This window comes from Cupressus sempervirens, chromosome 7 (genome assembly GCF_028749045.1).
Source record: "Cupressus sempervirens isolate cs-2001-9-10 chromosome 7, ASM2874904v1, whole genome shotgun sequence".
Lineage (NCBI taxonomy): Eukaryota > Viridiplantae > Streptophyta > Pinopsida > Cupressales > Cupressaceae > Cupressus > Cupressus sempervirens.
The window spans coordinates 238867054-238881428 of record NC_143124.1 but is presented as its reverse complement, the minus strand read 5'-3'; positions in this window follow the sequence as shown (position 1 = coordinate 238881428).

Below are 14375 nucleotides of genomic sequence, written 5' to 3'. Positions count from 1 at the left end.
GATTTTTGTTTCATAAACATGATTATCATCATTCTTGAGTAGTCATCCACAAATATAATTATGTATTTATCACCTTTGTAGCTTTGCACTTCAATTGTACCACACAAGTTAGTATGAACTAACTCTAATACTTCATTGGAAGTATAGGTATTACTTTTGAAACTAGACTTTATCATCTTCGCTAGTTGACATTGTTTGCATATTGTGTTGTTAGGCATCTTCAATTTTGGAAATCTCCTAATTTTATTCATTTTGTTGATGTTGATCAAATTGTCAAAGTTTACATGACATAGCCTCTTATGCCACAACCATACATCATCTGTCTATACTATAAGACAAGAAGCATCTTCCATATCTAGATAAAATAGATTACTCCTAGTCTGGTCACCTTTTCATATTAAGCTTCCATGAGAATCATAGATCTTGGAAATTCTATTTTCAAATTCTATCTTGCATGCTATGTTGCCTAACTATGGTACACTTAGTAGATTATAATTCAGGCCTTCAACATAGTACACATTATCACATGTTATCTTTTCAGTAAGCTTAATGCTACCTTTTTCTTTGATTAGACATGGTGTATTATTACCAAATCTAACACTATTACCATCATATTGAGTGAAGGTAATGAACTTACTCTTGTCTCCAATCATGTGATGAACGCATCCACTATCTATGATCCATTTGTCATTTTTGTTCATGCAAGTTACTAGGGCTATTGCTTCATCTTGATCTGATTCATCTTTCATAGCCACATATACTACTTCATCATCATTCTCATTAGAATCTTCTTCTACAATGTAGCACCTCTTGCCTTTGTCTTTATAGTCTTTTTTGTTGTCTTCTCTCTTGTTCTTGTACTTTCTTCCTTCTTTTTGATTCTTCTTTTGTGTGCACCTTGCTACAGTATGACCAACTTCATTGTAATTGAAATAGATGATAGGCACTTATCTCTAAATTTTTCTTTTCCTCTATGAATTCTTCTAGCTATCAATGCCTCTAATTGGTCTACGTAATCTTCATCAGCACTACTATCACTAGATACATGTTTACCTTTTTGATTCTTCTTCTTTGATTGCACCTCCTTAGTGTCCTTTACTGTCATCTTAGCCTTGAAAGTAGGTTCAAGGTTTTTTGGCTTGTAGTTGTCAAACTTGGATATTTTGAATGCAACGAGTCTTCCAATTATTCCTTCAAAGGTCAATGTGTTCCCTTGTACACACCTTAGCTCTTGGAAAGCTAAAAATCTTATAGCATAGATAGGGAGAAAAATTCTCAAGTATATGCTACTGATTATTTCCTCTTATAGTTGACCACCCAAAATTCTTATTGCGCTTACCACTTCTTTCATTATTGCACCATACTGAGCAACATTTTCTCCTTCTTCCATCTTCATATCATCAAAATTTCCTCTAAGACTTTCTCTTTTGGATTTTTGAATGTTTTCATCTCCTCCATAGACAGTTCAGTATCACATTTGTCCACATTTTTTGTGTAGTATCACATCCTTTAATGTAATCATATTTAGCATAATTTAGTGCTATCAAGGCAATCTCCAACATTGCATGATTGTGTTCTTTCATTTTGCTCAAATCATCTGCAATGAGGGGTCCTGTAGGGTCTACATAATTTTCTATGATTGAAGTTTGTGTATAGTCACCTATTGATCCAAGGTGCAATTTTTTTAGACTTTTCCATGCAGCAAAGTTGTCTTTGTTGAGCTTGGGAACTTCTCTCTTGGACATTTTGATCTTCCTGCTGATAGTACCTTAAAACAAATCAGTTGTGAGCTTTGATACCAATTGTTGGAGTTCTTTAGAATAATTGAGAGAGTGGGTGAATTAGTTATTCAAGGTCCAATAAGTCCAATTCAAACTTTTGCTAAACTATAGTAGGCCCATACATGTTACTATTAATCCAATCTTTTATCTTTTGTCCTAACAAGTTACTGTAAATCAATATGCAATCATGACACACATAGAATCAACACATAACACAAAGATTTATGTGGAAACCCAATTTGGGAAAAACACCATTAACATGCTACCTTCTTTTCTCACCCATCTTGAGTGATGCCCTGTAATTTAGGCTACAACACACTGTTAAATGTGAACCTAGCAAAGGATTTCAACACCTTGTTAGGAGTGTGCCTTGTTAGAGTACTTAAGAATATTCATCTTGGAATGTCTCCCTATTAAAGGATTTACAAAAGGTTATTAGGCCCACCTAATTCCATAGGACTTTTAATCACCTTCTCAAAGCCTTCACCACCTAGTTGTTAACCTAACCTATCAATATAGGATTTCAATATCTAATACAATTACTAGAGAGTATTATAAAGTTTTGACCTGATACTATTTGTAACTTAAACCTTGTAGATCTTAGATCACACTTCAGTTCTTCAATCTTGCTTGGCTTTCCTTCCTTGTAGTTCTGATAGCTTGTTCACCCTTCAAGATCTGTCTCCTTGAGTCTTCTACTCATTATGCCAATGCATTCATTTCCATGTGGTCACTTGATCAAATCAGAGTCTCTGTGCTCTATTTTTCTTCACAATGTCTTTTCCTTGACACTTCTCACTAGCCTTCTCTTGGCTACCTCTATTAACCACACTCTTCCACACATTGATCTCTAATCTATAACTCCTTATAAAGAATTTCTGTAGTTCTTTTCCCGCTCAATTATTCTCGGTCATAACTTTAATTGACTTAGAGAGAAATGATATTACTTCCCCTCCATATTATTCCTTCTAGAAACATCAAGATAAATCCATCTTGAATTAGTTGGCATAAAACTCTATGACACCAGCTCATCTTCCTTATCACCCAATTGGTTCATAAAATTCAATGTAACCACCTTATCATCTTTGATCTAGTGAATCTTTGACTTTTCAAATAATGCAGCAACTAGGCACTATTGAAATATTGGTGCTCGGCACATTCTGTGTTACTCGGTGTCAACTATGTTTTTACTAATGCTCGGCACCTAAAAAAATTTATTTTGCATCCACTACATTTCTTTGATGCTCAGCACTTGAAGACCTTTTTACTTGGCACCTAAAGACTTGCTACTTAGCATGTAAAGGTTACTTTGCACACACTAGATTTTGTGTTCACTCGATTTCAACTAAGAATTTGCTTGGCTTGAACTAGCTTGATCAACACTCATAGATGAACTTAGTTAAGCTTTTTTAATTGACCTTGTCACAACTTATACTTCTAATGTATCTAAGTGTTTCCATCCTCTATTTCTTAGAGTATGTCATCAATACACTATTTCATCAATGTCTTAGTTGATCCTTATACTAAATTACAACAACATAGCTTCAACCTTTTCTCTAGGTGCTCTAGTTACCTCTTATTTATTAACTCCTCCTTGTTAATCAACTAAGTGATACTACTTGGATCATGTAATAAATTTTCATTCTAGCAAATAGAAAGTTTGACATCAATGACAAAACAATGATTGAAAAAATTCTTTTCCAATTCTATCATTCTTCTATCAATGATCCTTTTCAATCATTACCAACAACTATATATTCTAGTTGGGTTGGGGGCCTTATGAGGCATAACATTATGAGCTTTGGTCTCCCTCTAGTCCATGTGGTGCTAGAGGAAATGTCATACCAGCATCATCAATCATATGAAAAAGTTTGTCAAATACACTACTACTTATAGAGTGTGCTATACACAATTTCTATTGTCTAAAAAAATATAGTATACTATATTTTTTTACTAAAAATGTTATATGTTATTTTAAATTTGTATCGTACTTATGAGAAAAATGCATCACATTCTCAATATAAAAATTAACTATACTTGTTAAACACTAACTCAATGATTATCATCATAATCATAAAGAAAGTATAAAAGTTACTATAGAAAAATTTGGCGCATTGGTGCATGAGCACCTAGGATGCCTAAGGGTCATACCTATATATTCCCTTATTTTTGGCTTGTAGTGATGCTAGCCACATCACTAGTTTAATAATAAGATCAACTCGGTCCTAAGATGAGGTTAGATAGGTTAGAAGAGCCCGACAATGCAATATTGCTCCTAATTGCTCATTTGGCTCAATAGAGAATTTTTGAGTTTTGAAGACCAAATAAGAAAAGAAAGTACTTTAGGGTCCTTATTAGGTGTTTTGGATCCAACTTAATCCTTTTGGAAAGTTTGGCAACAAGTAGAGAAAGTTTGGGTAGAAAATTTGCAAAATTGCTCATTTCTTGCAAAGTTGTCATTGACAACTTTTGTAACTTTTATGCAAAAAGAGAAACTTCTTTGTGGGAGAACATCAACCACATAAAGTAGCTGTGAAATTCCATACCAATTCTATATAAGGTCAAACTCAACCTTTTCAAGAGGTTGGAAGATGGATAAATGATAGTTTACTAATTGTAATCAACATTTTTATTTTAGTACAATAGTTTCTTGCTTTGTGTGTTTTTTCATGCTTTGTAATGATTAGAATTAGGTTTTTCTAAGTTGGAAGTGTTAGTGGTGGTTTTCCTTCATTTCTATTTTTATCTTTGGTGTTCTTATAGAGAGTTTTGTGTGTTCAAATGAATTATTTTGTAAGTTAGTAGGATGTTGTTCTGAATTGGGCAGCCAACAAAAAATGGAGTCTTCGGGCCATTTCCAATCGTATAAAATGTACAACCTCTTGTAATTTTTAAGTAGACTCTTTTTACATTATGTACAAAAAAGGAGAGCCCATGGGAAGCATGTCAACCATTTTAAAACTGATTCCTTAGGCAAACCAAATGTAAGTTGGCTAGGAATCATAGTTGGAAAAATGAGCTATGGAGGGGATTGAGTACTGAAATACTACAATCCACCCACATAGAGAGTAAGGAGAAGGTCTAACCTTGGATCAGTCCAAAAGAGAGGTATTGAAACATTTTCCAAGGTGCTTTTCCATCATAACAGTGATAAAGCAACTGAAGCCCTCATTTTTGGCCTAAAATTGTACTTTAGTTGTATAGATAGCTGAGGGGTTGAAAAATCATAGAATATTGAACTACCCTAAAAATGGTATCCATAAATGTAGTTTTTTGTAGGGTTGTTAAGAATTTTTTAAGAAATCTTGTTGCCATCTATTTAGAAGTGGTAATTCCTAGTAGCCTTTTTGGAGCAATTCGGTGTATTTTCCCTAGTAGATTGAATGAACCTATGAAATCAGCATTATTTAGGGTCATGGACATTAGAAGGAGTCTAAAAAGACCCTAGATGACAAACTAGCACCATTGGGGCTATAGATGGACTTCAGGGTTAGTAGTGGACTCCAGCTAGTTTGTATGAAATTTAATGTTAGTTTGTTGGTGTGCCCCCAACTGAAGGATTAGGATCTCTTGAGCAAGGTCCTAGTAACTTTAGGTTGTGAAGAATCCTTGGTGGGTCTAGTGAATGACATAAGTTAGAGCTGAGAGAGTTTGGGTTTTGGAAGCAAGGTTGGGATGCTACATCAAAGTGGCATCAAAGCAAGTTAAAGATTTGGGAAAGGTAGTGGATGTCTAGAGCTATAGAATTAGTAGGTGAATCCATGATGGTTACTAATTTTGAATTAGTCAAAGAGGTTAATGAACATAGGAAAATAAATTGGCTTCTTTAAGGAGCACTAGAAGAGGTGAAGCAAAAATTTGATGTAGTTGTAGAGACAACCAAGAAAAGAGATTAAGAAGAAGATGGCAAGGGTAAAAAGGTATTAGAGGAAGACATTGTACCTGAACCTAATCCTATCTTGTAGTTGATTCCTTCTTAAAAGCCATCAAAGAACTAAGTTGAAAACCTTTGGAAGTAATACCTCTATTTACAGGCAAGATGGACTTAGATGTTGTCTTGGATTGGATTGAAGGCACATAGAACCATTTTGAGTGTGAAGGGGGTAACAAAGGCTCAGAAGGTGAAGGTGGCAACCTCTACACTTAGAAGAACAATACTTACTCAGTGGAAATATGTCCAAGGTGAGAGGGTTATGAGAGATAAGGCACCCATTGCAAATTGGAAAGCTATTGTGAAGAAGATTCAAAAAAAGTTTCTACTCAAAGACTTTGAGGTTCAGCTACACCAAAGAAGGAAATGACTGAAATAAAAAGAAATGCATGTGGCTTCCTATATAGAATAATTTTAGAGATTATTCTTGAGATCCAAGAAGAAAGAGGAAGAACCAATCAAATTTGTTAGATACCTAAGTGGTGTGAAGTGGAGTATCCAAGAAGAACTCAGCTTGTTGACTCCTACCATAGTCCAAATGTGTCATCAACTATCATTGAAGGTAGAAGAGAAGCACAAGAAGTGAAATGATTCACATTTCAAAGGAAAGTGTAAAAAACAAAGAGGACAAAGCAGAGGTTACCAAGGAAGAGGTGGTGAACCAAAAGGTCAAGCTGAAAGTAAGACCAATTAGCAACCAAATTAAATCTCACAAAGAGGAGGTCATAATAGAGGAAGATGCAATCATAGAAGCTCTCAAAGAGGAATAGGATCAAGTAGATCAAATTCTTATTTAGTAAGCATGAAGTTCTACAATTGCAGCCAACATTGACATCCTGCTTATAGGTGTCCTGAGAAGCCTTCTCCTTCAAACCCAAGCAAGAGAGTGGTATTTTTACAAGATGATAGTTCAAATAGAAAGGTTTCTAATGTAGATCATCTTGAGTCTATAAAAGGAGAGAGTTAGATGTATAGGAGAGTTCTATTCAAATAACCTACCCCTAATGAACCCAAACAAAGAAGGGTGTTTTTTAGAATCAAGTGTAAGATTCTAGGCAAATTATGCAAGGTGGTAGTGGAATTAGGATCCACTAATAATATCATCTCTAAAGAGGTTGTTACTAAACTGAAGTTGACAAGGATACCTCATGAAAATCCCTAAAAGGCCACTTGGTTAAATAAGGGGCAAAGTATCTTGGTTAATGAGCAAGCTTAGGTGGATTTTTCCATCATTGGTTACAAGGATATTTTATTGTGAGATATCTTTCCCGTGGATACTTGTCATCTTTTTCTAGGTACACCTTCAAAATTTTATTGGGAGATGGTTTATGATGGTAGGAAAAATTCCACTTCATTCAAGAAAGGAGGTAAGACCTTTACAATTTAGTATTTACTACAAAAACAGAGAACACATGAAAAGGTTCATAAGGTTTTGTTGTTGTGTAGTGAGAAGGATTTCTTAAGGGAACTTAAACAAAATAAAAAATAGGGAATTTCTATCATCTTGAAGTCCAAAGTAGAGGAAAAATTAGAAAAATAACCTTTGCCTATTAAAATGCAAACCTTGCTTGATAAGTACAATGATATTGTAAGTGATGGTACCCCAGCTACCTTACCTCTAAGGAGACTCATTAGCCATCAAATTGACTTTGTTCAAGGTGTTTCATTGCCCAAAAAAGTAGCCTATAAGCTCATCATAGATCTGAATTTGGAAGTTACAAGACAAGTTCAAGAGTTATTGGATCAGGGCCTAATTCAAAAGAGAATAAGCCCATGTGCAATTCCTATGGTTTTGGTACCTAAGAAGGGAGTAAAATTGAGGCTTTGTACCAAATCAAGAGCAATAAACTAGATCACAATTAGGATAGGTTTTCCATACCCTAGATTGAAGACCTAATGGATTGTCTAGTTGGTGTATGTACTTCACAAAGTTGACCTTGAAAATTGGGTATCACCATATTAAGATTAAGGAGGGAGATAAATGGAAAACATCATTCAAGACTAATGATGGTCTTTATGAGTGGCTTGTAATGCCATTTGGTCTCTCAAATGCTCCAATTACCTTCATGACACTCATGAATGAAGTACTTAAGGACTTCACTAGAAGACTTTTAGTGGTGTACCTAGATGATATTTTTCATCTATAGTAAGACAAAAGAAGAATGTGTCAAGAATGTGGAGGTAGTCCTAAAGAGGCTTCATGAAGAGAAGTTTTCTATTAATCTTGAGAAGTGTGAATTTTTAAAGAAAGAGTTAGTGTATTTGGGTTTTGTCATATCCAAAGGTTCTTTGAGGATGGATATAGAGAAAGTTGCTGCTATCTTGAGTTGTCCAAGACCTACTACAGCCACCAACATAAGAAATTTTCATGGTTTGTAACAATTCTATAGGAAATTCATTAAAAACTTTAGTGGGATTTGTGCACCTTTTCTAAACACTATCAAAGGAGGGGTCAAAACTAAGTTTAAGTGGACCCTAGAGGTTGAAAAACCCTTTGAGTTGTTGAAGAAATAAGTAGCTATCCAACCTATATTTCAATTACCTAGCTTTAAAAATTTGTTCACCTTAGAATGTGATGGAAGTGGTTTAGCCATAGGTGTTGCTTTAAGTCAAGAGGGCATGCCTATAGCTTTTTATAGTGAAAAACTTAGTGAAGCCAAAAAGAGGTATTTATGTTATGACTTTGGGTTGTATGCCTTAGTGCAATGTCTTAGGAAGTGGAGGCATTATTTCTTACCTAATGAGCTTGTGTTTTTTACTAACAACCAAGCCCTCAAGAGAAATTAAGCAATAGGCAGTTGAAATGGATGGAATACTTGTAGGCTTTCAGTTTCACCATTAAGCACAAGAAAGGGAAGCACAACAAAGTAGCAAATGTACTCAGTAGAAGGTTCATGATAGTCCAATAAGTTCAGCTCCATAGCATGGGAATAGAAGGATTCAAACATCTCTACAAAGATGATGAAGATTTTGGTGAAGCATAAAAGGAATGTTCAAATTTTACAAACAATTTCAATAGCAAGTTTTCATAATATACTTTGTAAAATGGGTTACTCTTCAAGGGTAATCACTTCTGTGTTCCCAAGGGATCTATAAGAGAAAATCTCATTCAAGAGAAACAAATTGATAGCTTAAGTGGCCATTTTGGCATGAGCAAAACTTTGGAACTTGTACAAATATTCTACTTTTGGTCTAGACTTGTCAAAGATATTACCAGGTATGTGGAGCAATGTATCATGAAAGCAAAAGGAGGTATGAGTAATGTAGTTCTTTACCAACATTTACCAATTCCTAACCATTCATGGGATTGTGTAAGTATGGATTTCATTGTTGGTTTACCCAAAATCAAACAAGGATTTGATTGTATTTTTATTGCCGTGGATAGGTTCAACAAAATGGCACATTTCATTCCTTATAGGACTACTAATAATGCTATTCATATTGCTGATTTGTTCTTTAAGGAGTTGGTTAGGATTCATGGACTCTCTATGAGTATTGTTTTAGATAGAGATGTCAAATTTATGAGTCATTTTTGGCAAACTCTATGGAAGAAGCTTGGTACTAACATGTCTTTTGGTTCAACTTACTATCCTCAAATTGATGGTCAAACTATAGTGGTTAACCAGACCTTTGGCCACCTCTTGAGGTGCCTTACAAAAGGGTATGGCCAGTCTTGGGATGTGCTGATTTCATAGGTTGAATATGCATACAATGGTAGAAAAAATAGAACAACCAGTAAAATTCAATTTGAAGTGGTTTATGGCATTCATCCTAGAGGTTTGTGTGAGTGAGGACTCTTGAAGACTTGGATGAGAGGAGTGGACAAGCTAAAGACTTTGTTCAAATTATGAAGGAGATTCAAAACCAAGTTAGGGAAACTATCCAAGAGAACACTCAAAAACTCAACGCTAAATTGGATGAAAAGAGGAAAGATATATATAATTTTCTATTGGTGACTATGTCATGGTGCATTTGAACAAAGCAATATTCCAAAAAGGTGTTCCCACTAAGTTATAAATGAAGAGGATAGAACCATGTAAGATTTTGGCAGGGTATGGAGCAAATGCTTACAAGGTGGATTTACCTCATGATCTAGGCATATCACCAATCTCTAATGTTTAGGATTTGGTAGCTTTCAAGGGTGTTATATCCTTGACTACTTTAGATTTTCGTGAAGATGTGGACCTCGCTACAATACCTCAAGTCTTTAAGTTGGAAGCAGAGAAGGTATTGGAAATAAGACCTATGAAGGCAACTAGGCACAAGGTGTACTTGATCACCTTATCAAATGGAAGGGAAAACCTAATTCAAAAGCTACTTGGGTGGCTGAGACTAAGTTCAAGATTCTAGGCATTCCTTTGGACATTCTTCATGCTGGGGTTACTTGAATATCCCTGGGGGGGGGGAGTATGTTGCATGAGCACCTAGCTAGGCTAAGTGTGAAACCTAGGTATTTTCTTATTTTTTGGTTATAGTGATTCTATCAACATCATTATTCTAATAATAAGATCAACATGGTCCTAAGGTGAGGTTAGATAGGCTAGAAGAGACCCATAACGTAATATTGTTCCAAATTGCTTAAAAGTGCTCATTTGGCTCAATAGAGAATTTTTGGGTTTTCAGGGTCAAATAGGGAAAGAAAGTATTTTAGGGTTCTTATTAGGTGTTTTGGATCCATATTAAGACTTTTGGAAATTTTGATAGCAAGTAGAAAAATTTTAGGTAGACAATTTGCAAAATTGTAAAAATTGCTCATTTCTTGCAAAGTTGTCATTGACAACTATTGCAACTTTTATGCAAAAAGAGAAAGTTCTTTGTGGGGGATGTTCAACTAGTTAAAGTAGTTGAAAAAGTCCATGCCAAGCCTATATAAGGTCTAATTAAACCTTTTCAAGAGGTTGGAAGAAGGATAAATGATAGTTTACAAATTGTAATCAAAGTTTTTATTTTAGTACAACAATTTTTTGCTTTGAGTATTTTTTCATGCTTTGTATGGATTAGGCATAGGTTTTTCTAAGTTAAAAGTGTTAGTGGTGGTTGTACTTCATTTCTATTTTTATCTTTTGTGCTTTTATAGAGATTTTTGTGTGTTCAAATAAATTATTTTGTAAGTTAGTAGGATGATGTTTTGAACTGGTCAGCCAACAAAAAATGGAATCTTAGGGACATTGTCAAAACTCTTGAAATTTGGAACTAGAATCCTTTTACATTATGTACAGAAAAGGAGAGCCCATGGGAAACACGGAAAGCATTTTTAAAGTGATTCCCTAGGCAAACCAAATGTAACTTGGCTAGTAATCATAGTTGGAAAAATGAGCTATGGAGGGGATTGAGCACTCAAATACTATAATCCACCCACATAGAGAGTAAGGAGAAGGTCTATCCTTGGATTAGTCCAAAGAATAGGTCTTGCAAAATTTTCTAAGGTGGTTTTCCATCACAATAGTGATAAAGCACTTGAAACCTTCTTTTTTGGCCTTAAATTGTACTTTGGTTTTACAAATAGTTTAGGGGTTGAAAAATCATAGAATCTTGAAGTACTTTAAAAATGGTATCAATAAATGTAATTTTTTTAAGGGCTATTAAGAAGTTTTCCTAGAAATCTTGTTGCTAGCTATTTAGGAGGGTTAATTCCTAGTAGCCTATTTGCAGCAATTTGGTGTATTTCCCCTACTAAATTGAATGCACCTATGAAATAAGCATTATTTATGGTCATGAATGTTAGAAGGGGTCTAGAAAAACCTTGGATGAAGAACTAGCACCCTTGGGGCTATAAATGGACTTGAGGATTAGTAGTGTATTAGAGTTGGCTAGTAAAATATTTGATGTTAATTTTTTGGTGTGCCCCCAACTAAAGGATTAGGATCTCTTGGGCAAGGTCCTAGTAAGAATAGGGTGTGAAGAAGTCCTAATGGGTCTAATGAATGACCTAAGATAGCCCTAAGAGAGATTTTGGTTTGGAATCAAGGTTTGGATGTTACATCATGCATGCATGTGAGTGTTAAAAGAATAGAGAGAAATCATGTATTATTCTAATTATTTAAAATAGTTAGTATTAAAAGGGGAGAAATTATATTTTCTTATGTTAATCATATCTATGTCCTAATATCATGTTGATAACAAAAATATCTCCAAAGTGTTTTACTAATTATACTATTACTTATAGTGACTGAGGCGGTCAACATTCTAGTAAGAATCATAACATATCATAATGTAACATATTAGAAAATTAGTCATCCTAATCCATTTATTCCTTCCATGGATTTGGTGACCATTCTATGTTATGATATATCTTTGAAATTGTTATGGTATATCTTTAGGATGAACTACGTAAATATGAAAGAAATTCATAAATAGAACACTTGTACATGTCACTTACCAATTTTGATAGACCCTTTAATGTTCCATAAAACCTTATATAGTTTAATGACATTGAAACAATATTTATGATAAGGATGAAAATAAAAACTTACATGAAGTGATTGATGCTCACTAGCAATAAAAATGATCATAAGTACAAAATGAAGAAGATGATTTGTATTAGCCATGTCATTAAGAAATAAACTGTGAAACCTTTGATAATTTCTAGTATATTTATTTATTTATTTATTATTTGCAAGCTTTCATTTTCTAAAGATGTGTTAAGATGAATTCATGTAAAAAGAAATATGTGCTGGTTTGGTTTTTAGATGTGATGAGAGGCATGCTTTTTTGAATTTGTAAGTTCTATAATTACAAACTTGTTAGGATTAGAGGTATACAATTGTATAGAAAAAAATTATTTACTATTAATATATCAAGTCGTGTTTTGAAGTGTGATATTTTTATACTAATAATATTTTCCCAATGTATACATTTTCCTAAAGTATTTATTAATTATAGAATATGTTATAAGTTATTCTTATGCAAATCTATTTTATACTAACAAAGGATTACTATGTTTTGGGTACTATCTTCCCTACCTAGAATGGCAAAGAAAGTTACTTCCTACATATAGATTACTTATAGTTTATATCAAAGCATGACCAACCTTTATTTTGTTGTTGAGTAAAAGAGATTTATATATTGATGAATACTTAAGCGTAAAATGATTAGGAAAGGATCTCTAAGATAAACAAAACAAACTTAAGATCTCTATTCCCTTATCGTATCATTGGAGAACAAGAATATGCCTAGCTACTCTCTTTAAAAGAAAACTAGGCACATGAAATCTAGTGAAATAGAGATTTGAACTAAATTTCTCCAATAGTGATATTGAAAAGAACATGTGCTAAATTATATTTTTTAGTCATTCCTTTATAACTATGGAAGTATTTTGAGAAAGAAAACTTCAATAAATAGAAATAATATAAATAAATAAATAAATAATTTTAAAAATAATAATATGATATGCTTTATTTAATTATGCTCTATGTATTGAGATTCTTTAGAAAATTATTAGTAGAGACACAGATTGAGATTTAAAATTAATACGAGACCATATACACTAGTCTTTCTCAATGGTAAATAATGATTTATATATATTTCCATATAAATATCACATGTTTATAAATTGCCTCTATTAATTTGTCAAATTAACTGTAATGCAAGATTACCTAATATTTAACATAAACAATTTTTTTGAAAAAACTTATACATATTTTGTTTATTTTTTCTTATGTTGCACAAAAATGTGGGTATGTGCAGGATGATGGTCAACCAAAAAAAGAAGAAGCTCAAATAGCAATAAAGGAGATTCTTTTGAGACAAGATCCTAAGAAAGCATCAGAGGGTGATAAGAAAGTATGGGACTGGATTAAATCAAAATTGGATGAGAAATAGAAAAAAAATAGACAAACCTTCCAAAATCAAGACCAAACCCAAGAAAGCTGATGAACAAGAGACATATTTCAGAACTACCAAAATTGAATATCTAAAAGAATAGAAATGCTTGCAATGGGAGGTAAAATGCCTTGTAAGGAAGAAAGAGTTAAAGAATGAGATTAAACTTAGGGGAGAAGAAGTAGTGGAACCACAATTAGAAAAAGAAAAATTAGCCTATTGGGAAATGGCCAAAAATATTTATACTTGGAGAATGAAATTTGAGCTCAAAAAACTACTACTAACTCCTTGGCTTTCCAAGAGGAAGAGTTAAATGGGGAGATGAACCTAGTGGAGAAGAAGTAGTGGAACCACAATTAGAAAAAGAAAAATTATCCTATCGAGAAATGGCCAAAAAAATTTATACTTGGAAAATGAAATTTGAGCTCAAAAAAATGTCGCTACCTCCTTGGGTTGCCAAGTATGAGACTGGGTTAAATCAAGATTGGATGAGAAATACAAAAAAGTAGACAAATCTTCCAAAATAAGACCAAACCCAAGAAAGCCAATGAATAAGAGATAGATTTTAGAACTATCAAAACTAAATATTTGAAAGAACAGAAATGCATGCGACAGGATGAAAAATGCCTTGAAAGGAAGGAAGAGTCAAAGGAGGAGATGAAACTTATAAGAGCAGAATTAGTGGAACCACAATTAGAAAAAGAAAAATTAGGCTATCGAAAATGGCCAAAAATATTTATACTTGGAGAATGAAATTCGAGCTCAAAAAAGCGTCACTAATTCCTTGGGTCTTGTTCATTGGCTTTCTTGGGTTTGGTCTTGGTTTTGCAAGTTTTGTCTAC